At 28.2% G+C, this 23372-nt stretch overlaps 1 protein-coding gene across 1 annotated transcript in view; it reads right to left on the reverse strand.

Annotated features, from left to right (window-relative positions):
- The window catches only part of LOC111621434 (neither inactivation nor afterpotential protein C-like), an 83008-nt gene that overhangs the window by 59334 nt on the left and 302 nt on the right, over positions 1–23372 (reverse strand). Inside the window, exon 2 of the mRNA XM_023363578.1 lies at positions 23022–23289. The gene's annotated coding sequence lies outside the window, so the exon portion shown is untranslated. The remainder of the gene's footprint in view (positions 1–23021; positions 23290–23372) is intronic.

Here is a 23372-nt window from a genome sequence, read left to right on the forward strand (position 1 = left end):
CACCAAAATTTAATAGCATCACTCCTCTAATACACAAACCTTCCTGCAAACTTCCAGAATTTTTAGCCAAAAATTCAGGAGTTATAGAACTTACTAACTCCTGTACTTTTTGTCGAAAATCGTACTCCCACACACATTAACATTCATACATACAGAAAAAAGCCTAAATTTTTTTTTCATTTCTCGACATTTCAAGATTCTCTGATTTCAAAACTAAAAAATATTAGCATCAGTTTTTGACAAATCGCCATACGAAAATTTCTTCCGTTATAACAACAACGGAAAAAGCAAAAATTAAATTTCAGATCTAATTATTATGTATTAATTTTTATCATAGATATATACAGTATTTCTAAATTAAATTTGCGATAAATTTATTATCGCATTTTACCTTTCTCAGCTGTTACATATAACAGATGAGAAAAGTACGACGATCGGTCAAAAAAATTACCCTTATGATTTTTACATTTTTGAATTCGGATTGTAGAAACGTCAAGAAATGTAAAAGTTGGGGGTTATATATATATGGATGTTAGTGTGTGTATAGGGCACGATTTTGTTCATCCACTTTGAAGCTTAATGATTCCTGTTCCTTTTTGTCGAAATTTTATAAAATTTTGCAGGAAGATTTCTGTATTAAGAGCATTGATGCTATTAAATTTTGGTAGTTAAAGGTCAAGGGATGAGAAGATAGAGAGGAATCCTGTGTCATAATACTGTATCTCGAAAGGAGTCGGACTTAACGAAGATTTTACCCGTTATTAGCATTTACAAATTATTATTAATTTTTAAAGATAAAACTCCTCTCTACCTTCAAATTTAAGCTATTTTTTGCTATTTTATAATAATTAATAATATTAAAAAAAATAAGATCTCATAACAGATGGCGCCATATACAATTTTAACGTTTTTGTCGGAAAAGTTACTCAACTCGTTGCAGAAATTTTTTAATCTAATGTATTATAAGCGTTTTAAGAGTTATATCGATTTATCAAAACGTTATAAAAGATATTATTATGTGAGTTTACCTTTGATCTGATAATTCTTACAAATATTCTATATATAGTATCTACTGTAATATAAAATTTTCAATAGTTAATTTATAAATATTTTTTAAAAAATTAGAAAAATAATGTATCATAACGACAAAGAGGCAAATATAACCGCAGTTTTATATGACAATAAAACTTCATTTACAACAGAATTTCAAAAAGTTTAATTATTAACATTACTTAATTGGATATTTAATTTAAAATTATTATTAGAGTTAACTGATTAATATTTTTGACCTTGCACAAACAATTGTTAAATAAAAATGACACATTAACAATTATTGCTGGATGTTTCGTTCTGAAAAAAAATCCAGCAACGAGTTGCGTAACTTTCCAAGCTGTTGTGAGATTTTATTTTTTAAAATTTTTATACTTTGTATTATTAATTATTATAAAATGACGAAAAGCTTAATTTTGAGGGTAGTAAGGAGTTTTATTTAAAAAAAACTTGTAAATGCTAATAATGAGTGAAATCTTCATTATTAAGTCTGACTCCTCTCGAGATATGACACACGACCCTCCTCTATCATCCCACTCCCTCGACCTTTAATCACTTAAATTTAATAATATCAATTTTTATTTACCTATTTTCACGCCAGAATGTTCTGTAATTAAATTATAATCTAAAATATTTTGATATAATATTTAACGAAATCGATTTTACACTTACATTAAAATAAAATACGACATAAAACATATTTGTAATATCCTATGATTTGATCTTATATCCAGTAAAACCTGTGGAAACCGAAAACGAATTTGTTTTTTCTTTTGTTTTGTCAGGTTTTCATTTTATTCGGATTCCGTTTTAAATAGGTTTTTACTGTATCGAGAATAAATCGATTTCATAACATTTTAAAAAATTCAAATCCTTTAAAAAAAGATTTTAAAGAATGAACGAAAAGATGAAATATCTTTCCAAAAAGTTATAAGTATTTTTAAGTTCTTGTGGATTTAGAAATTGTCATAAGTTCCTAAAATAAATCTAGCGTAATCATTTCAATGTATTCATGCCAGGTATTATGTCTAAATACAATAAGCAACGATTCATTTTAAACATGAATGTAAAAAAGACGTAGCTATTATGAATACGTCACACCAAAATGAGAATAAGATATGTTTTTATAATATTTTTATTTGAAATTTTAAATAGTGTTTTTAAAAGACAAGTGCAGCAGAACACAACCTATTTTATCAATAATTTGGATGTACAGTACAGTACTATAATGCAAAACGGATTTTACAAAAAGTTATTCAGTAGTTTTTGAATTGTAGATGAAAATGAATAAATATTACCATACTGATTTTGTAAATTTTAGTTATCAAAATCGTTATTTGATCGACTGTTATTTTTAAATATAAACAGAGAATACATGGGTATCATTTAAGAAGGCGCGAGAAACTCTACAGGCACTCTTTTAATACTGTATAAACTTTTTGTTTTCTAGTTTATTTTTTAAAATCCAATTAATGATTATTGACAAGACTATGTCTTGTCTATAAAATCGCGCTGTTGTCAACGGCTGGACACCTTAGAGATGTGAAAGAGTACATGTCAGGAATTGCAATTTGGCACAGAGTATTTGGTGCCAAAATCATGCGTACATAAAAAAAAACCAAACTTATAGGTAGTCAGAGGGACCGAGAACCGAGTCAAAATAAAATACAAAATGGCGACACTGTTTTTACATACAGGCGCTAGTGCGAGATTTGTGCATGCGTTGCTCGTTGGAAAGTTAGAAATGCGAACGTTGCGAAATTGAATTTTGACAAACACGTGACACACGTTACGCGTGTATTCTCTTGCTCTCGTCGTTTCGCAGATGGCGAAACGAGGAGAGCAACATCGGGACAATTCGGGTACAAATATCTTCCCGCTTACCGTAGCCAAGAACAGACCCCGTGACAACGCAATCCAGTCGTAACTAAGGCGGCAACGAAGCCCGTCGTAATCTACGCCAGGACCCCGAGTACCGGTGTCGGCTTTTCCTCATTGGTTAGTGCTCATTTTTCTCTTTTCCTTAGAAAACGATGGGCAATCTCATTTTTGGGACAGTCTCGTCCCAAAAATGGTCTTGCCATTTTACTTGTTTTTAAAAATAAACTAGGACTATTGAACATCTAACAGTATGTTACTGTATCCAATGAGTACAATAATTAATCTATACAATAACATGAGAAAACGTAAAAATATTTCTCAGCGATTCCATAAAATTATCCTATATACACGCTGCTATAAGTCACAGACAATACACATTATATCTAGAAAGTTATCTAATGCAATTTTCAATATATATTACATATTCAAATTGCAAAGTGGCCAGGTAGGAAAATACCCTCGATCTTTCGCAAGTAATACTTTAACACTCCTAAATCGCTTTTCGTATGCTAATTTCGAACTTTCGTACATTTTCAACTGAGAGATAAAAATTTCGAACAAGACTAATAGAAAGTGCAAATAATATCAAAATCATTTGTAAAAATTAATTCTTTATAACTGTTTCTACTTACTCTACAGTTTTAATGTTTCAAGATAAGTTTCATGCATTGTAACATATAAGCTACGTTATTAAAAAAAAACTATCCTATCTTAATTAATAAGAGACCTAAATTTTTAATTTTAGCCCTCTAGGAACTAAGATGAAATATTCTTTATATTGTTTATAACACTCAACTCTATTGTTCGACATGCGTATACATTCTAAAGAATGCATTACGTTCCAAAATCGGAAACTATCTCTAATTCAATTTGATGTTACTATATAATAATAATAATAATACTGCATATTCTTTCCTTTCTACATTAAATGCAGGAAGGAAATAATATACAGTGTAGAATGAAAGTTAAAATATCTTTCCTTCTATATACAATAGGGTAAAAAGTTTCGATTGTTTGATATAAGTTTTTCAATGGACTTTAACCTCCACATTTGACTGTTATTCGTGTTCTGTTTTACTCGAAATTCATCTTGTTTGTTCTTACCCTTTTTTAGGTTAAATGTTTCACACCGTTATTTCTTTTACCGCAGTACTGCAAATATGCATAATTTTGAACATCTATTATATTTAGATTGTGTTCATTTTAAATCTTTTTGTAAAGCTATGTCTGCACTTTTAATTGACGTTCAATTTAATAAAAAAGTAATAAATAATTAATTAATAAGTTTTAGTAGTCCAAACTCAATGAACAATGCCATTTACAATGATTTTTAATTCTTAGATTCGAATAATTTTCATAAAATTTTATGAAGAGTGTCGTTCAAATATGGCGTCCGCACAGGGGATGGGGAATGTAATATAATGATGTGCTGAAGATTCTCAAAAATTTTCTTATTTTAAATAATTTTTTATCAAAATCATTACGCAGAAGTATTTTGATCAACACAAGTTCTTTCTTATCTAAATAGTTACACTATAACAGAAGCACTGTACTAAATATGCTCTGTTGGAAGCACTGTAGTAGAACTTTAATATGAAAGGATAATAGAAATAATTTAACTTTCACAGATACAGATTACAGATACTGAAAAATATATCGATATATTATCTTTAGTTTAGCATTTCGGACTATATGTCTCTCATCAGTCCTTTTTATCCAATACACATCTGGTTAAAAACATTAGAACTTAGTTTTTTCCTGGGTTGCAATAAAAAATATTGTAGATGTATAAATTCCCACTGTCATCTGTCTGTTCTTCCTTAATCTCGAGAACCAAGTTAGCTAGATGAAGATCGAGACAGCTATGGAAAGCTTAGGGAAAGGAGGCCCAGAATAAATATATACTAAGTTCCGGTTTGTATCGGAAATCACATTATTTCAATTCAAAAATTTTTCCCTGAACGGAGTCAGATCGATTACCGGCATGACTCTGTTGCTATCAGAAAGGTATGATGCACAGGGGCAAACACTACTAAAAAGTTGAAAATTTGCAACCCGGCATTATAACAATGTCAAAATAAATAATTGATTATTAATGTACTGTAGATCTCTTTTACAGAGATGATTGATTTTAATATCAGGGGTATTAGATAAAGTGTTACATTAACATAGAAGTATCTGAAAACTGGTGACAAAATGTATCAGTGAGGGGATAGGTAGTGAAAAAAACTTAAAATTGGTAGCACCATTTAAATGACCACTAATGAAATTCCATTTTATGTATTTGATAGTATAGCAGGTATTGTACATAAAAATTGAATACTAACATGACAAAGGAAATGTTACAAACCTATAGTTTTGCAAAAAAAATGGACTGTTTAAATGCAGCGCCAAGAAACGAATATGACATTCTGATTCAGATAATCATTAAAAATCAGATAAAAAATAAAAAGATGTTAAAAAACACAAAACTTATAAAAACTGCATTCTTTGCTACGCACTAATGCAAAAATTTAATTTGCATACTTCGTCATATGTTAATATGTTTAACTACAAGTATATCCCTTTTTTCCACTTACTCTTTTCGCCCTATGGTACTAAAAGAGTGTTTTAAATCAGACCCATCGTAGGTTCGGCCAGACCGGGATCCAACATATCCGGAACGAACCACTCTCAAAAAATTCTTGAAGTTTTTTGACCCGTCCGAATTCGTTCTCACGTCTTCAGTGAGACAGACTGACACCTTAGCCACTTGGCCATCGGCCATTCGGCTGTCTTTTAACTATCATCCATTCAGGTATTTTGCGAAAGATCATTTTCGAAATTAAAATATATTTTAAATAGATTTCGCAATAATTTAAGTGAATGTCTTATGGAAGCATTAATGCTTGTGTCAGAAAAAAGTGTATTGATGACAATAGAAAATGAAGTAATTACAGTATACTATAGATGAAATGAGCAAAAATAGTAATTTATTAAAACGTGTTAATGTAATGTGTTTTAATTAATGTATTAATTTTATATTTTTGTTTTATGTGTATAATGCAATAAATATAAATGTTTTAAAATCATAGTTTTTAATGGCTATGGCCCTTTTCCCCGGGCCTAATTTTCTGTCCAGTCTTATTATTTGGAGTGGTTTGGAGTTATCGTATGTCGTAACGACTTTACCTACGTATGATATAAAACAAAATACAGGTGTATAATAAATAATAAATAAATAACAAATGTTAGAAAAATTTATAAAACACTTTCTTGAAATAATTGTTGGATATATCTGGAATGATCTTCAGTTTAACGAAATACAGTAAAGTATAAACTTCGTATGATAGAAGAAGTTTTGAGGAAGAATTAGAATTGAATTAGAATGACTGATAACATTTTGTTTTTGAATTTTATAGGAACTTATATTTAAAAAACAACAATTATTATTATCAATATATATAACGAGCTATTGTTTATTGTGACATTGTCACAATGCCGGGCTGCAATTTTGAATCATATTTTTAATTTATTTAATTTANGAAAAGTACGACGATCGGTCAAAAAAATTACCCTTATGATTTTTACATTTTTGAATTCGGATTGTAGAAACGTCAAGAAATGTAAAAGTTGGGGGTTATATATATATGGATGTTAGTGTGTGTATAGGGCACGATTTTGTTCATCCACTTTGAAGCTTAATGATTCCTGTTCCTTTTTGTCGAAATTTTATAAAATTTTGCAGGAAGATTTCTGTATTAAGAGCATTGATGCTATTAAATTTTGGTAGTTAAAGGTCAAGGGATGAGAAGATAGAGAGGAATCCTGTGTCATAATACTGTATCTCGAAAGGAGTCGGACTTAACGAAGATTTTACCCGTTATTAGCATTTACAAATTATTATTAATTTTTTAAAATAAAACTCCTCTCTACCTTCAAATTTANGAGAAAAGTACGACGATCGGTCAAAAAAATTACCCTTATGATTTTTACATTTTTGAATTCGGATTGTAGAAATGTCAAGAAATGTAAAAGTTGGGGGTTTCTGTATATATGGATGTTAGTGTGTGTATAGGGCACGATTTTGTTCATTCACTTTGAAGCTTAATGATTCCTGTTCCTTTTTGTCGAAATTTTATAAAATTTTGCAGGAAGATTTCTGTATTAAGAGCAGAGCCGTAACTAGCCATTCCTGTGCCCTGTGCAAGAATTTGCATTTAGGCCCCTTAATTTATTTGGTTTTGGGAAAATACTAAAAATCTATTGTAATGTATTTGTTTTATTAAGATTTATTTTAATTGAATTTTTCTGTAATATATAGTTGGTTTGCTGTATGTTATATTAACAATGTAAATTCGTCTCTGTAATCCAAAACACACGCTTTGGTAGACGTATCTCACAGCAATTTCTGGTTAGCAAATACTGTGAGATACGTCTACCAAAGCGTGTGTTTTGGATTACAGAGACGAATTTACATTGTTAATATAACATACAGCAAACCAACTATATATTACAGAAAAATTCAATTAAAATAAATCTTAATAAAACAAATACATTACAATAGATTTTTAGTATTTTCCCAAAACCAAATAAATTAAGGGGCCTAAATGCAAATTCTTGCACAGGGCACAGGAATGGCTAGTTACGGCTCTGCATGCNAGAAACGTCAAGAAATGTAAAAGTTGGGGGTTATATATATATGGATGTTAGTGTGTGTATAGGGCACGATTTTGTTCATCCACTTTGAAGCTTAATGATTCCTGTTCCTTTTTGTCGAAATTTTATAAAATTTTGCAGGAAGATTTCTGTATTAAGAGCATTGATGCTATTAAATTTTGGTAGTTAAAGGTCAAGGGATGAGAAGATAGAGAGGAATCCTGTGTCATAATACTGTATCTCGAAAGGAGTCGGACTTAACGAAGATTTTACCCGTTATTAGCATTTACAAATTATTATTAATTTTTAAAGATAAAACTCCTCTCTACCTTCAAATTTAAGCTATTTTTTGCTATTTTATAATAATTAATAATATTAAAAAAAATAAGATCTCATAACAGATGGCGCCATATACAATTTTAACGTTTTTGTCGGAAAAGTTACTCAACTCGTTGCAGAAATTTTTTAATCTAATGTATTATAAGCGTTTTAAGAGTTATATCGATTTATCAAAACGTTATAAAAGATATTATTATGTGAGTTTACCTTTGATCTGATAATTCTTACAAATATTCTATATATAGTATCTACTGTAATATAAAATTTTCAATAGTTAATTTATAAATATTTTTTAAAAAATTAGAAAAATAATGTATCATAACGACAAAGAGGCAAATATAACCGCAGTTTTATATGACAATAAAACTTCATTTACAACAGAATTTCAAAAAGTTTAATTATTAACATTACTTAATTGGATATTTAATTTAAAATTATTATTAGAGTTAACTGATTAATATTTTTGACCTTGCACAAACAATTGTTAAATAAAAATGACACATTAACAATTATTGCTGGATGTTTCGTTCTGAAAAAAAATCCAGCAACGAGTTGCGTAACTTTCCAAGCTGTTGTGAGATTTTATTTTTTAAAATTTTTATACTTTGTATTATTAATTATTATAAAATGACGAAAAGCTTAATTTTGAGGGTAGTAAGGAGTTTTATTTAAAAAAAACTTGTAAATGCTAATAATGAGTGAAATCTTCATTATTAAGTCTGACTCCTCTCGAGATATGACACACGACCCTCCTCTATCATCCCACTCCCTCGACCTTTAATCACTTAAATTTAATAATATCAATTTTTATTTACCTATTTTCACGCCAGAATGTTCTGTAATTAAATTATAATCTAAAATATTTTGATATAATATTTAACGAAATCGATTTTACACTTACATTAAAATAAAATACGACATAAAACATATTTGTAATATCCTATGATTTGATCTTATATCCAGTAAAACCTGTGGAAACCGAAAACGAATTTGTTTTTTCTTTTGTTTTGTCAGGTTTTCATTTTATTCGGATTCCGTTTTAAATAGGTTTTTACTGTATCGAGAATAAATCGATTTCATAACATTTTAAAAAATTCAAATCCTTTAAAAAAAGATTTTAAAGAATGAACGAAAAGATGAAATATCTTTCCAAAAAGTTATAAGTATTTTTAAGTTCTTGTGGATTTAGAAATTGTCATAAGTTCCTAAAATAAATCTAGCGTAATCATTTCAATGTATTCATGCCAGGTATTATGTCTAAATACAATAAGCAACGATTCATTTTAAACATGAATGTAAAAAAGACGTAGCTATTATGAATACGTCACACCAAAATGAGAATAAGATATGTTTTTATAATATTTTTATTTGAAATTTTAAATAGTGTTTTTAAAAGACAAGTGCAGCAGAACACAACCTATTTTATCAATAATTTGGATGTACAGTACAGTACTATAATGCAAAACGGATTTTACAAAAAGTTATTCAGTAGTTTTTGAATTGTAGATGAAAATGAATAAATATTACCATACTGATTTTGTAAATTTTAGTTATCAAAATCGTTATTTGATCGACTGTTATTTTTAAATATAAACAGAGAATACATGGGTATCATTTAAGAAGGCGCGAGAAACTCTACAGGCACTCTTTTAATACTGTATAAACTTTTTGTTTTCTAGTTTATTTTTTAAAATCCAATTAATGATTATTGACAAGACTATGTCTTGTCTATAAAATCGCGCTGTTGTCAACGGCTGGACACCTTAGAGATGTGAAAGAGTACATGTCAGGAATTGCAATTTGGCACAGAGTATTTGGTGCCCAAATCATGCGTACATAAAAAAAAACCAAACTTATAGGTAGTCAGAGGGACCGAGAACCGAGTCAAAATAAAATACAAAATGGCGACACTGTTTTTACATACAGGCGCTAGTGCGAGATTTGTGCATGCGTTGCTCGTTGGAAAGTTAGAAATGCGAACGTTGCGAAATTGAATTTTGACAAACACGTGACACACGTTACGCGTGTATTCTCTTGCTCTCGTCGTTTCGCAGATGGCGAAACGAGGAGAGCAACATCGGGACAATTCGGGTACAAATATCTTCCCGCTTACCGTAGCCAAGAACAGACCCCGTGACAACGCAATCCAGTCGTAACTAAGGCGGCAACGAAGCCCGTCGTAATCTACGCCAGGACCCCGAGTACCGGTGTCGGCTTTTCCTCATTGGTTAGTGCTCATTTTTCTCTTTTCCTTAGAAAACGATGGGCAATCTCATTTTTGGGACAGTCTCGTCCCAAAAATGGTCTTGCCATTTTACTTGTTTTTAAAAATAAACTAGGACTATTGAACATCTAACAGTATGTTACTGTATCCAATGAGTACAATAATTAATCTATACAATAACATGAGAAAACGTAAAAATATTTCTCAGCGATTCCATAAAATTATCCTATATACACGCTGCTATAAGTCACAGACAATACACATTATATCTAGAAAGTTATCTAATGCAATTTTCAATATATATTACATATTCAAATTGCAAAGTGGCCAGGTAGGAAAATACCCTCGATCTTTCGCAAGTAATACTTTAACACTCCTAAATCGCTTTTCGTATGCTAATTTCGAACTTTCGTACATTTTCAACTGAGAGATAAAAATTTCGAACAAGACTAATAGAAAGTGCAAATAATATCAAAATCATTTGTAAAAATTAATTCTTTATAACTGTTTCTACTTACTCTACAGTTTTAATGTTTCAAGATAAGTTTCATGCATTGTAACATATAAGCTACGTTATTAAAAAAAAACTATCCTATCTTAATTAATAAGAGACCTAAATTTTTAATTTTAGCCCTCTAGGAACTAAGATGAAATATTCTTTATATTGTTTATAACACTCAACTCTATTGTTCGACATGCGTATACATTCTAAAGAATGCATTACGTTCCAAAATCGGAAACTATCTCTAATTCAATTTGATGTTACTATATAATAATAATAATAATACTGCATATTCTTTCCTTTCTACATTAAATGCAGGAAGGAAATAATATACAGTGTAGAATGAAAGTTAAAATATCTTTCCTTCTATATACAATAGGGTAAAAAGTTTCGATTGTTTGATATAAGTTTTTCAATGGACTTTAACCTCCACATTTGACTGTTATTCGTGTTCTGTTTTACTCGAAATTCATCTTGTTTGTTCTTACCCTTTTTTAGGTTAAATGTTTCACACCGTTATTTCTTTTACCGCAGTACTGCAAATATGCATAATTTTGAACATCTATTATATTTAGATTGTGTTCATTTTAAATCTTTTTGTAAAGCTATGTCTGCACTTTTAATTGACGTTCAATTTAATAAAAAAGTAATAAATAATTAATTAATAAGTTTTAGTAGTCCAAACTCAATGAACAATGCCATTTACAATGATTTTTAATTCTTAGATTCGAATAATTTTCATAAAATTTTATGAAGAGTGTCGTTCAAATATGGCGTCCGCACAGGGGATGGGGAATGTAATATAATGATGTGCTGAAGATTCTCAAAAATTTTCTTATTTTAAATAATTTTTTATCAAAATCATTACGCAGAAGTATTTTGATCAACACAAGTTCTTTCTTATCTAAATAGTTACACTATAACAGAAGCACTGTACTAAATATGCTCTGTTGGAAGCACTGTAGTAGAACTTTAATATGAAAGGATAATAGAAATAATTTAACTTTCACAGATACAGATTACAGATACTGAAAAATATATCGATATATTATCTTTAGTTTAGCATTTCGGACTATATGTCTCTCATCAGTCCTTTTTATCCAATACACATCTGGTTAAAAACATTAGAACTTAGTTTTTTCCTGGGTTGCAATAAAAAATATTGTAGATGTATAAATTCCCACTGTCATCTGTCTGTTCTTCCTTAATCTCGAGAACCAAGTTAGCTAGATGAAGATCGAGACAGCTATGGAAAGCTTAGGGAAAGGAGGCCCAGAATAAATATATACTAAGTTCCGGTTTGTATCGGAAATCACATTATTTCAATTCAAAAATTTTTCCCTGAACGGAGTCAGATCGATTACCGGCATGACTCTGTTGCTATCAGAAAGGTATGATGCACAGGGGCAAACACTACTAAAAAGTTGAAAATTTGCAACCCGGCATTATAACAATGTCAAAATAAATAATTGATTATTAATGTACTGTAGATCTCTTTTACAGAGATGATTGATTTTAATATCAGGGGTATTAGATAAAGTGTTACATTAACATAGAAGTATCTGAAAACTGGTGACAAAATGTATCAGTGAGGGGATAGGTAGTGAAAAAAACTTAAAATTGGTAGCACCATTTAAATGACCACTAATGAAATTCCATTTTATGTATTTGATAGTATAGCAGGTATTGTACATAAAAATTGAATACTAACATGACAAAGGAAATGTTACAAACCTATAGTTTTGCAAAAAAAATGGACTGTTTAAATGCAGCGCCAAGAAACGAATATGACATTCTGATTCAGATAATCATTAAAAATCAGATAAAAAATAAAAAGATGTTAAAAAACACAAAACTTATAAAAACTGCATTCTTTGCTACGCACTAATGCAAAAATTTAATTTGCATACTTCGTCATATGTTAATATGTTTAACTACAAGTATATCCCTTTTTTCCACTTACTCTTTTCGCCCTATGGTACTAAAAGAGTGTTTTAAATCAGACCCATCGTAGGTTCGGCCAGACCGGGATCCAACATATCCGGAACGAACCACTCTCAAAAAATTCTTGAAGTTTTTTGACCCGTCCGAATTCGTTCTCACGTCTTCAGTGAGACAGACTGACACCTTAGCCACTTGGCCATCGGCCATTCGGCTGTCTTTTAACTATCATCCATTCAGGTATTTTGCGAAAGATCATTTTCGAAATTAAAATATATTTTAAGTAGATTTCGCAATAATTTAAGTGAATGTCTTATGGAAGCATTAATGCTTGTGTCAGAAAAAAGTGTATTGATGACAATAGAAAATGAAGTAATTACAGTATACTATAGATGAAATGAGCAAAAATAGTAATTTATTAAAACGTGTTAATGTAATGTGTTTTAATTAATGTATTAATTTTATATTTTTGTTTTATGTGTATAATGCAATAAATATAAATGTTTTAAAATCATAGTTTTTAATGGCTATGGCCCTTTTCCCCGGGCCTAATTTTCTGTCCAGTCTTATTATTTGGAGTGGTTTGGAGTTATCGTATGTCGTAACGACTTTACCTACGTATGATATAAAACAAAATACAGGTGTATAATAAATAATAAATAAATAACAAATGTTAGAAAAATTTATAAAACACTTTCTTGAAATAATTGTTGGATATATCTGGAATGATCTTCAGTTTAACGAAATACAGTAAAGTATAAACTTCGTATGATAGAAGAAGTTTTGAGGAAGAATTAGAATTGAATTAGAATGACTGATAACATTTTGTTTTTGAATTTTATAGGAACTTATATTTAAAAAACAACAATTATTATTATCAATATATATAACGAGCTATTGTTTATTGTGACATTGTCACAATGCCGGGCTGCAATTTTGAATCATATTTTTAATTTATTTAATTTAAAATATATGCTCTCCACCCGAAATTAGTAGTGGCTTGCCCCTGTACATCATACTTTTCCTTTAACAATACAGTAGTGCCAGTCTTCTATTTATTGCTTTCAGGAGAAAAGTTTAGAGTTGAAATAACGTGATTTTTTCGGTTTGCATCGAAAGTTCTTATAAATTTAATCGGGAGTCCCTGCCCCTACAGTTTCCATATCTGGTCTCGTCTTTCATCTATCTAACTCCGTTCTCGAGATTAAGGAAAGACAGGCAGACGGACAGATGATAGTGGGAATTTATAGGTGTATAATTTTTTCAAATTTCAGCAAAATTAATAAAAATAACGCAAGAAAATAAATATAATTTATCAGATTAAATTTTATTTACAGTATTTAAAAATTATGCAATTAAATATTTGATCTCTTTTTCATAATTTTAAAGAATAAAGAAATAATTTTAATAAAATAAAATAAAATAGAAAATTTTAGTTTAAAAAAATGCATTCAGGGCCGATCCAAATGTCAGTACCAGATTTACAAATGTAAAGATGGTACTGACATTTGGATTGTTTATTTAGCTAAAGTGGTTGATTAATTTCTATACAGTAGTCTATAAATTCAACTAAATCATACTCTATAATAAATTTATATAAAATCTTTAATTCACATTAATAATATGTTAGTGTTTTACAAAAACAACAGCATTATTATTATATTGTTTAATTGTTTATTTATTAATTAATTGTTTATCTGTGTTAGTTTCTTCAAATATACTTTAAATACTGTCATAAATACAAATCATTTTAAAAATATTTAAACATCTTGTTAATTATTAGGATTTATAAATTCTGTAGAGAGACGGAAGTAAATAAAGTTGGGTATTGATAATATTTGAATATGAAAATTTGCCTAAAATTAAGCAAATCTATAACGTAAAGAAGTATGACAACAAATTAGAAATTATATAAATTACAACAAATAGTAAGCTATTTTATCATTAACAAAGTAAGCTAAAAAAAGTAAGAAGAAAAAAATTCAAATTAAAATAGGTGTTATTATAGTCTCAACATAATAATGATAATATTTTTAATTTCAAATTATTTTATATGAAATAAAATTTGTCCTTAGAATAATTAATGATAAACATCTTTAACATGTGTTAATCGTGTCTTTACTCTTTGTAAATTTGCACATACGGAAAAACGAAATTAAGAATAAAAATTAGATTGATGGAAAAAAACAACGAACGTATGGGCAAAACACTGCCAAGAAGGGATGCCTCCTGGAAGGACTTTCTATGGGAAACTGGCCCTTTCTTAGATGTTAGATAAGTGAAGAAAACACGGAAAACTCCACATGAGTAGTCCGTTGTTTAGACGCGAACCCGCGAGCAACCAGCAATGTTCAGTAGTTTTGTCCATTCAACCATTGATTTGCCTTAATAAGAATAAGAAAAATAATATTTTATAATAGGGTATAATATAAATAACCCATAATATTTTACTTCCAAATTCTGTTTGTTTCTTGCTACAAAAAAAAATTTAATACAGTATTACAATATTAGTAAATTAGTAAATAAAATACAATATCTTTATTTACTAATAAATACAGCTGTAGTTTATTTTCTTTATAATTCCGATTATTGCTAGCAACTCAATGCTCAATAAACCAGCAACGAGTTGCAGAACTTTCCCCGCAACATTTAAAATTTTGGTGATGCCATCTGTTATCATATGTTATTTTAAAAACTTTTTATATTTTTAAGTATTAATTTTATAATAGTTAAATGGCAAAAAGCTTAATTTTCAGGGTCGGGATGGGTTTTATAAAAAAATTGTAAATGTTAATAACGAGTAAACAAAATCGTGCCCCACACACTAATATCCATACATATAGAAATTATCCCCGAATATTTTTGCTTTTCTCGATGTTTCAAGGTCCCGAGTCAACGTAAAAATCTAGCGGGGATCATTTTTTCCGGATTTTCATACTTTTCCTTTGTTATAACAGTCGGGAAAATAAAATAAATAAAATTAGCCTGTATATATTTGGTAATAGAATAAATTTATGGGAAAAAATCATTAGTAACTTATTATTATTTTTCTTAATTATAGCAATTTATCAATATTTCCAAAAATAGACGGTCTTATTTCATTTTATGTATAATAAGCAAGCGAAAAGATTTGAAAATTTGCATAACTTATTTTAAATACTTATGAACTTAGAGCATGCATTACTTTTTTTAATATTCATAGTCAAACGTTTGCAGATCTCCCTAATAATGAATTTAGCTTATAAAAATTTAATTCAAAACTCACATACCGTATTTAAACAAATATTCAAGTTTTTCCATTGATAATTTTTTCCAGGGCTGTGGAGTCGGAGTCGGAGTCGGAGTCGTGGAGTTTTGGTGTTTTAGCCGGAGTCGGAGTCGGATTGGTAAGGAAAAGTCGGAGTCGGAGTCGGTAGATTTTTACGCGACTCCACAGCCCTGATTTTTTCAAACGAACAATTACAACAATGTTAATTAAGAACTCTTTCTTGATGTTTTAGGTTTGACTTAATTCAGATTAAATTTTTGCTTTTCAATTGTTTTTATTGCATAAAGAATTTAATGTTCTGTTAAGTTTTACGCTATTCTGATCAGTAGTTCCCGAAGATATAGTCCACATTATCGGTTATGCGTTTTTTTCGACAAGAGTATGTAACATCAGAAAATAATAATAATGGTAATAAATCTGTTAAATACGTAAGTTTATAGTGATAATGTTAAGTGAACATCAGTTATCTAGTGATGATAAATTTGAGGTAGAAAATTAATTCCTTATAGATAGAACAGAGGGCTTCGTCGTAAGCGACTACTACGTCGTGTGATGGAACTGCCTCCGCCGAAACAACTACAAAGGATAGAAATCTAGTCTTCGGGAGAATGACGGCATAAACAGAATTTTATGATAAGCCTAAAGTAACATAAATGTTACTTTAGGCTTATAATCATAAAATTTAGCAAAATCGCTGAAGAGGAAATTACCGTAAACTTTGATGTTAGAAACAATAATGTAACCAAACGATAATGTCATCTATGTTTAAGTTTAAATATATTTTAAATTGTCATTATGTTGCAACCTAACATGATGACGTAAAAGGCAGAGCACCGACCACCGACCACGCAAACGATCGAACGACACGAAAGCATTATATAAAAGAATATTAGTATAAGTAGAAATGTAGAAAATAATAGTACAGGTAAAAATCTCCTGGGTACCGCTTCCAAGCGCCAAGTTTATCTTTACCAAAGAAAAACTGCTAAGAAAAATTTTGACCGTAGTCTAAAATTATCATAAGTTTTTACTTGGCACAATTTTTTTTACATCTCAGATTTTTTGATTGGATTAGATATATACATAAAATACATTAAAATCATCAGGAGTTATAACATTAAAAATACAGTACATACTATCTTCTTTGCAATTGTTTCTTTGTTATTCTTATTAAGTCTGTACTGTGCATTCAACGATCTCATTTTACAAGGTTTGGTATAAAATTATTATGGCGTTTTGCCTATTGAGGCGGAGGCGTAGCCTCTAAATAAAGGTCGACTCTGCCGTAAGGCTGTTATTTCCTAAGGTGTGAAAAAAAAACATAAGAAGACTATTGTACAGTCTCTTATACATTTGTGAATTTTGAAAAATGCTTTTAAATCACTTTTGTAAAAAGACTAAATATAATGATTACAGTATTGTAAACTAATCTACAATTATGAAATGATTAAAAAAATATATATGTTATTTCTATATATAAAATTTTATATATTTTGTATAGAATCGATACACAGTACGTTATTATTATTTTGACGCATTAACTATACTTTATATTACTTAACAATTATTATTAAATAAAAATATAATTAAATAAATACATATTTAATAATTGAAAATGCAATGTATATAGAAAACGTAATTCTAAATTTATGTAAATATGAAAACGTAATTTGAACAAAAGTACATTATTTAATGGCAATTTACAGACGGGATTATTTGCAAAATACTTAAAGAATTGAATGATTTCTACCACCTGTACTTTTAACATTGTCATCATATCTATATAATGATTTTATTAAAGGTGATTTTATTTTTATCGTAAATATTAACAACAACAATTATGATAATGTAATAGGTAAGTTTTTCAATAATACGACACTTTTAAAATAATACAAAATACATTCTAATTAGCTAAATGACAGATATCAATTTTGCATTTTATTGATAATTTAATACAGTATTCAATTATATTCTTATAACTGACGTTCAATTCGGATTTTTATTTTATTTTTCATTTATTAGTTTTTCTAATTTATTCTAATAAATACTCGTATATATTTATTTAATTTCTTTAGACGTTTATTATTTACTTATTTTACAAAGCACAGGAAAAGTCCCGAAAGACAGGTGATATCTGCCCACCCCATCAAAAAAAAAAAAAAGTTTTTAGGCTGACTAAGTGACATCCTTTCAACTGTAGACAAATCTCATACATTATAAGCTAAATATTTTCATAAGACATTTTACAACATATTCTAACGAAGACCGATTTATACAGACAATATATTTTTGTTCCACTTATTAGAAGAGTCAGCAAACTTATGTTTATCAGAAAAGCAGACCATATTGCTGAATCTCATTCAACCAATCTCGAAGAACCAGTGCCTAACTTCATTAACTTTCTGCTTCCAATCTATTAACCACAGAATAAACAACCTCGGCTATAGAAGTGTCAGTTAGCAGCAGAACCTTTGATATACCCTTTCGACTATTTCTCTTGAAAGTGTAGTAAACACCACGTTGAAAGAGTAACGAAACAGCTCCCAACTTGTAGATAGCGAAACATCATAAATTGCTCATAAAAATGTTTTGAAATAAAAAAAGAAAATAAATGAAATAAATAAAAGTATCACTTTTGGCTAAACGAAGTGTTAAGTTCATTACATTATATGCATTTTGCAATATTATTATGATGTTCAGCTATGTAGTATCTTTTATTACAAGAGAGAAGTAACATATCAAACGCAACTACAGTAGAGCTTCGATTATCCGACTCAATTGGGGACTGGGGTTGGTCGGATAATTGAAAAGTCGGATAACCGAAAAGTATGAAAAGATCCATTATTAGTGTAGTATATTATTATATCCCATGTAATTAGTATATTATTAACCTACTTCACGTTGAATTTTCATTGATGTTAAGCCTAACAAAAATTTTTTAAAATAATAATTGTCGCTATTGTATCGTTAAAAATTAGAAAATTAAGCCTCGTTTAAATACTGGCTCCCTTTCATGGTCGAATGAGTGTTGCCAGCTAAAACACGTAAAAATAATATTAAAGTAGCCAAGACATAGCCAAATATTGTAGCGCCACGTCACAACGGACATTTGAAATTTGCGGACTAGGACTGTCGGTTAATCGGGGGTCGGATAATCGAGGCACTACTGTATACTATTTTATAACAACAATTACGTTTTATTATAAATTTAAATAATGACTTAATGTCTTCACCGTGTCAAAAACATCTGCTAATTACCTTTATTTCAGTAACCAATTTTCATTTTCTTAGCTAGGTTGGAAGGGGTTCAGATAAATGTTCGAAAAAAAATCTCGCTAGATAAAGTGTTAAACAAATTCACTTTTTATTGTTTTTAATCGATTTTCACTGATTCTTATATATAGTACTTAAATATAGTACTATATGTACCTAAAAATGTTCTATCATTTATCACGATTTAGTCGAAATCGCTCTCGTAATGTTATGAAAAATTTTTGTGAAATGACGCGCTTTTTATCATAATTGATAAAATAATTCTTTAAAATGAAAAAAAACAACTGAACTGGAATTTAAATTTTAGTTATCAGAAACTTTCATAATTATATGTACGGGAATAACATAAAAGCATCGGGAAAAAGAAACCATTTGGAAAACGATGAACTGAAATTATTGTATTTCGAATTAGTTTTGCAGTTTTAAAGCTGCACGCCACTTAATGCATTTTTACTTTTACACATACCGTAATACTTGTAGTTAAAAGCGTTAATTTTTAAAATCGGAGAAACTTTCTGCCCAAAATGCCCACCAAGCAACGACCATAGATACTGTTTCAATAAGGTGGATTACGCATTAAATATTTGTCAAGCTGATTAGCTTGGAATATTGCTCTGTAACCGAAGGTATTTATTCTATGCAATTAAACAAATACCTACCTTTATATCCTGTAAAGCTTATATATCCGAGCTTAAATTTTATATTAATAATTTACTATTTCTTGAATCAGTAAAATTAACATAAAGTATTATATTAATAAATATCACTGACGCAAGCAAATGAATTAATGGTAAAAACATTTATTAACAGGTTAGACAATTTCCGAAACGGAATTTCGCGGTATCCATAGTATCACGAAGAGATAATATAGCGTTTTACCTGCTAAAATGGATTTAATACGGCTGGATAAGCAAACAAGTCTACAGGTATTTCAAATGAACCGGGTTATGTTATTGGCTTGCTTACCCAGCTGTATTAGGTAAAGCCACCTTACCAGGAAAATGTTTCGTGTTGTTTCGTTAAAATTCATTACAGTAAAAACAAGCATATTATACACATATCATCAAAAATACGAATTTTCACTAAACAAATAATAATGAATACCTTTCTAATTGGAAGAAAATTGTATTGCGAAATTTAAAAATTAGAAATCCTTGGTCAAAAGTTATGAATGAAAATATTTGTTTAAATTATCTACAATACATATTTAAACATCCTGTACAATACACTCAAAATATGAGATTGCATAGAAATGAGAGCTGAGACTTATTTATATTAAATTTAGTCTTAACTTGATTTTACATTTTTATAGCTTTTTTTTATTAGACATATTTTGTTGAATTTCAAATTTTAGTAGACAAATAAATTGAAAAATGCCAAATTCAGATTAAAAAAAAACTATATATTACTGTCTTGATTTTTAAAAAAATTATATTAGTAATCATTTCACAGAATATCTTTGCTTATATAAAAATTGCATAAATTATATATAATTCAAGGCTTTGTAAAGGGAAATGACATCAAATTATGTTCAAATACAGTATACTATACTTTTGGATATAATAAAAGTTCAATATTAGCTGAAGATATATTGGGTTGCATTAAAATATGATTGACATCTAGAAAATTAGTAATTAGTTCTTAAAATTCTGCATATACATAAATTGCATTTTTATCATAATTTAAAAATTTTTTACAAGTTATGGTTAACACAGTACAGTATTATTAAAATTTGAAATATGGCCTAATATTGTGCATTGTGAAAAATTTCTAACCCCAAAATATCAAAAAGTATTGTTTATATATTTTATATATATATATTAATTTATACATTTTGATTATACTTACATAGTTTAATTTATTTTTGTTTTGTATTTATTAAACTTGCATTAATCAAAAGAATTATTTTGCATTGCTTGACTATCTAAATTTATCTTCAATTATTAGTACTGTATAATATTCTCACTATACATTTTCTTTCACATTATTTATTTGAAACCACCAATTATGTATTTATTTTGAAAGTAGTCATGTAACCTTTATTAATTGAAACTGGTCATTATAATATACCACTAACGCTTAATTCTAACATTTAAAAAACAGTCATCTTTCTAGAAATACAATATACATTTCTAAAAAAATATCCTGATTCCATTTAATTTTAATTGCATATTTCTAATTATTGTTATGTCTTAATTTAAAATTAATATATGCATTTTAAAATAAAATTAAAATAATTTATTTTTAAAAAGAGATTAGTTCAAAGAAATAAAAATACTCAAAAAAATTATTAGTACATAAAAGGACTATATCTGATTACAAAATGAAAAAAAGGTATTATATTTATTAAATATGTAAGAAAGATAATTATCAGAATTCTGAAAATTATATTCTGAAAAAATACATAAAGCAATATGCTATTTATTATGATTTTTCTCAAATTGTTGAAATACCTGTCATTATGCTATTAAAATTTTTCCATAGTCTTTTAATTTATGAACAGATTAAATTAAATTTAGTTTATTTTATTTAAAAATCTAATTATGTATTTACTATCAAATAATTTGTCACTGAAATAAAACTTTAACTATTACATATTCAACTATTTTCAATATTTTTTTTTTTTGTTTTAAAAATGATGTTTGAAACAATTACTGGTAATATGCATTTAATAAGTTTAGTTTTCTAATATTTATGAACTCTATATAAGGAGTCTTCTACAAAGAATGCTAGCATTTTAAATTATTGTAATTATAGTATTTACTATCAAATAATTTGTCACTGAAATAAAACTTTAACTATTACATATTCAACTATTTTCAATATTTTTTTTTTTTGTTTTAAAAATGATGTTTGAAACAATTACTGGTAATATGCATTTAATAAGTTTAGTTTTCTAATATTTATGAACTCTATATAAGGAGTCTTCTACAAAGAATGCTAGCATTTTAAATTATTGTAATTATATTAATTATTATCTGAGATGTTTTAATGTACATTAAAACATTGAAAAACTGTCCAAATTTCAAATTTGTCCATTAAAATTTCTCAATGTGCACCTCATGTCACATAGCACACATCTAACCAATAGTTGAATTCTTCCTCACTACAGCATATCTGTTGTCACTCCTTCCAAGCAGCCACAATTCTACAGCTCCTGTAGCTGTGAAACTGAAAGTGCTATAGAATTCTGCTGCTTCTGCACTCCTGCAAATTATTCACATTGCATGATGAGTGATCCTGACTTTGCAAACTGCAGAACACAAAACACCTCTGCAGAGCCACTTTTCATTTACAGCACTTCCAAGTAGTTGTAGACAACAAGACATTTGAATGCAGATGAGAGACATATAATCTATATACATATATTCCTTAATATATTAAATAGTAATGATAATGATGTACATTTAAATGAGATCATTGAATCATTACTTCTAAAATTACCAGTACAGTATATGTGCAAATATTATAAAATTTCCATCATTATTCAAATATATACACTTCTTAAATTATTCAATGAATATTAAATTAAATGCTTAAAACTCTTATCTTAAACAATTAATGTGATGATTATTTATAACCTTTAACAATTAAAATATTAATCAATTTATTATATAACTACATAGTTAATTTTATTGTTTTGAATATTTAAATTGTTACGCAATCTTCTACAGACATAATCACATTATTATTTAATATCAATTGCAATTAATTATACTAATTTTAGTAAAATTAATTAGATTTAAAGTTGTAATTGATAAATTATATATAAACTATTCAATTGAAATTGAGTATTATGAAGTAGTTCTCAATTCTGCATACAGAAAAAGAAAATATTAAAATTACTTAAAGCACATTACCTAAAATATTAAGTATGTTACTAATTATAACAATTGTTAATTTACCTTTCAATAATGAATGTATCGTGTTTACATATGTTTCATATCTACTTTTCATTTCACATACGTAAACCTTCCATAAGGAATTCAAAATCCAGATAATTCATAAAAATCGTAAATATTGTGTACTGTTTAATATACACCTCCATTATGCACCTGCTTTTGTATTTATCAAGAAGTTTCCATGACTACGATTATTTATTTTCCATATTTCACTCGAATTCCTTCCCGGACAAAAATAAACACACGTGCGAATAAAGCGCCATCTTACTTACTGGATTTCAAATTTTAATTTTAATAATTATTACAAATATCAATAAGATTAAAATTAAATTATTGTCGTTTTATTTATAAATA

This window comes from Centruroides sculpturatus, unplaced genomic scaffold, assembly GCF_000671375.1.
Source record: "Centruroides sculpturatus isolate CEXI.00-Female unplaced genomic scaffold, Cexi_2.0 scaffold270, whole genome shotgun sequence".
Taxonomy (NCBI): Eukaryota; Metazoa; Arthropoda; class Arachnida; order Scorpiones; family Buthidae; genus Centruroides; species Centruroides sculpturatus.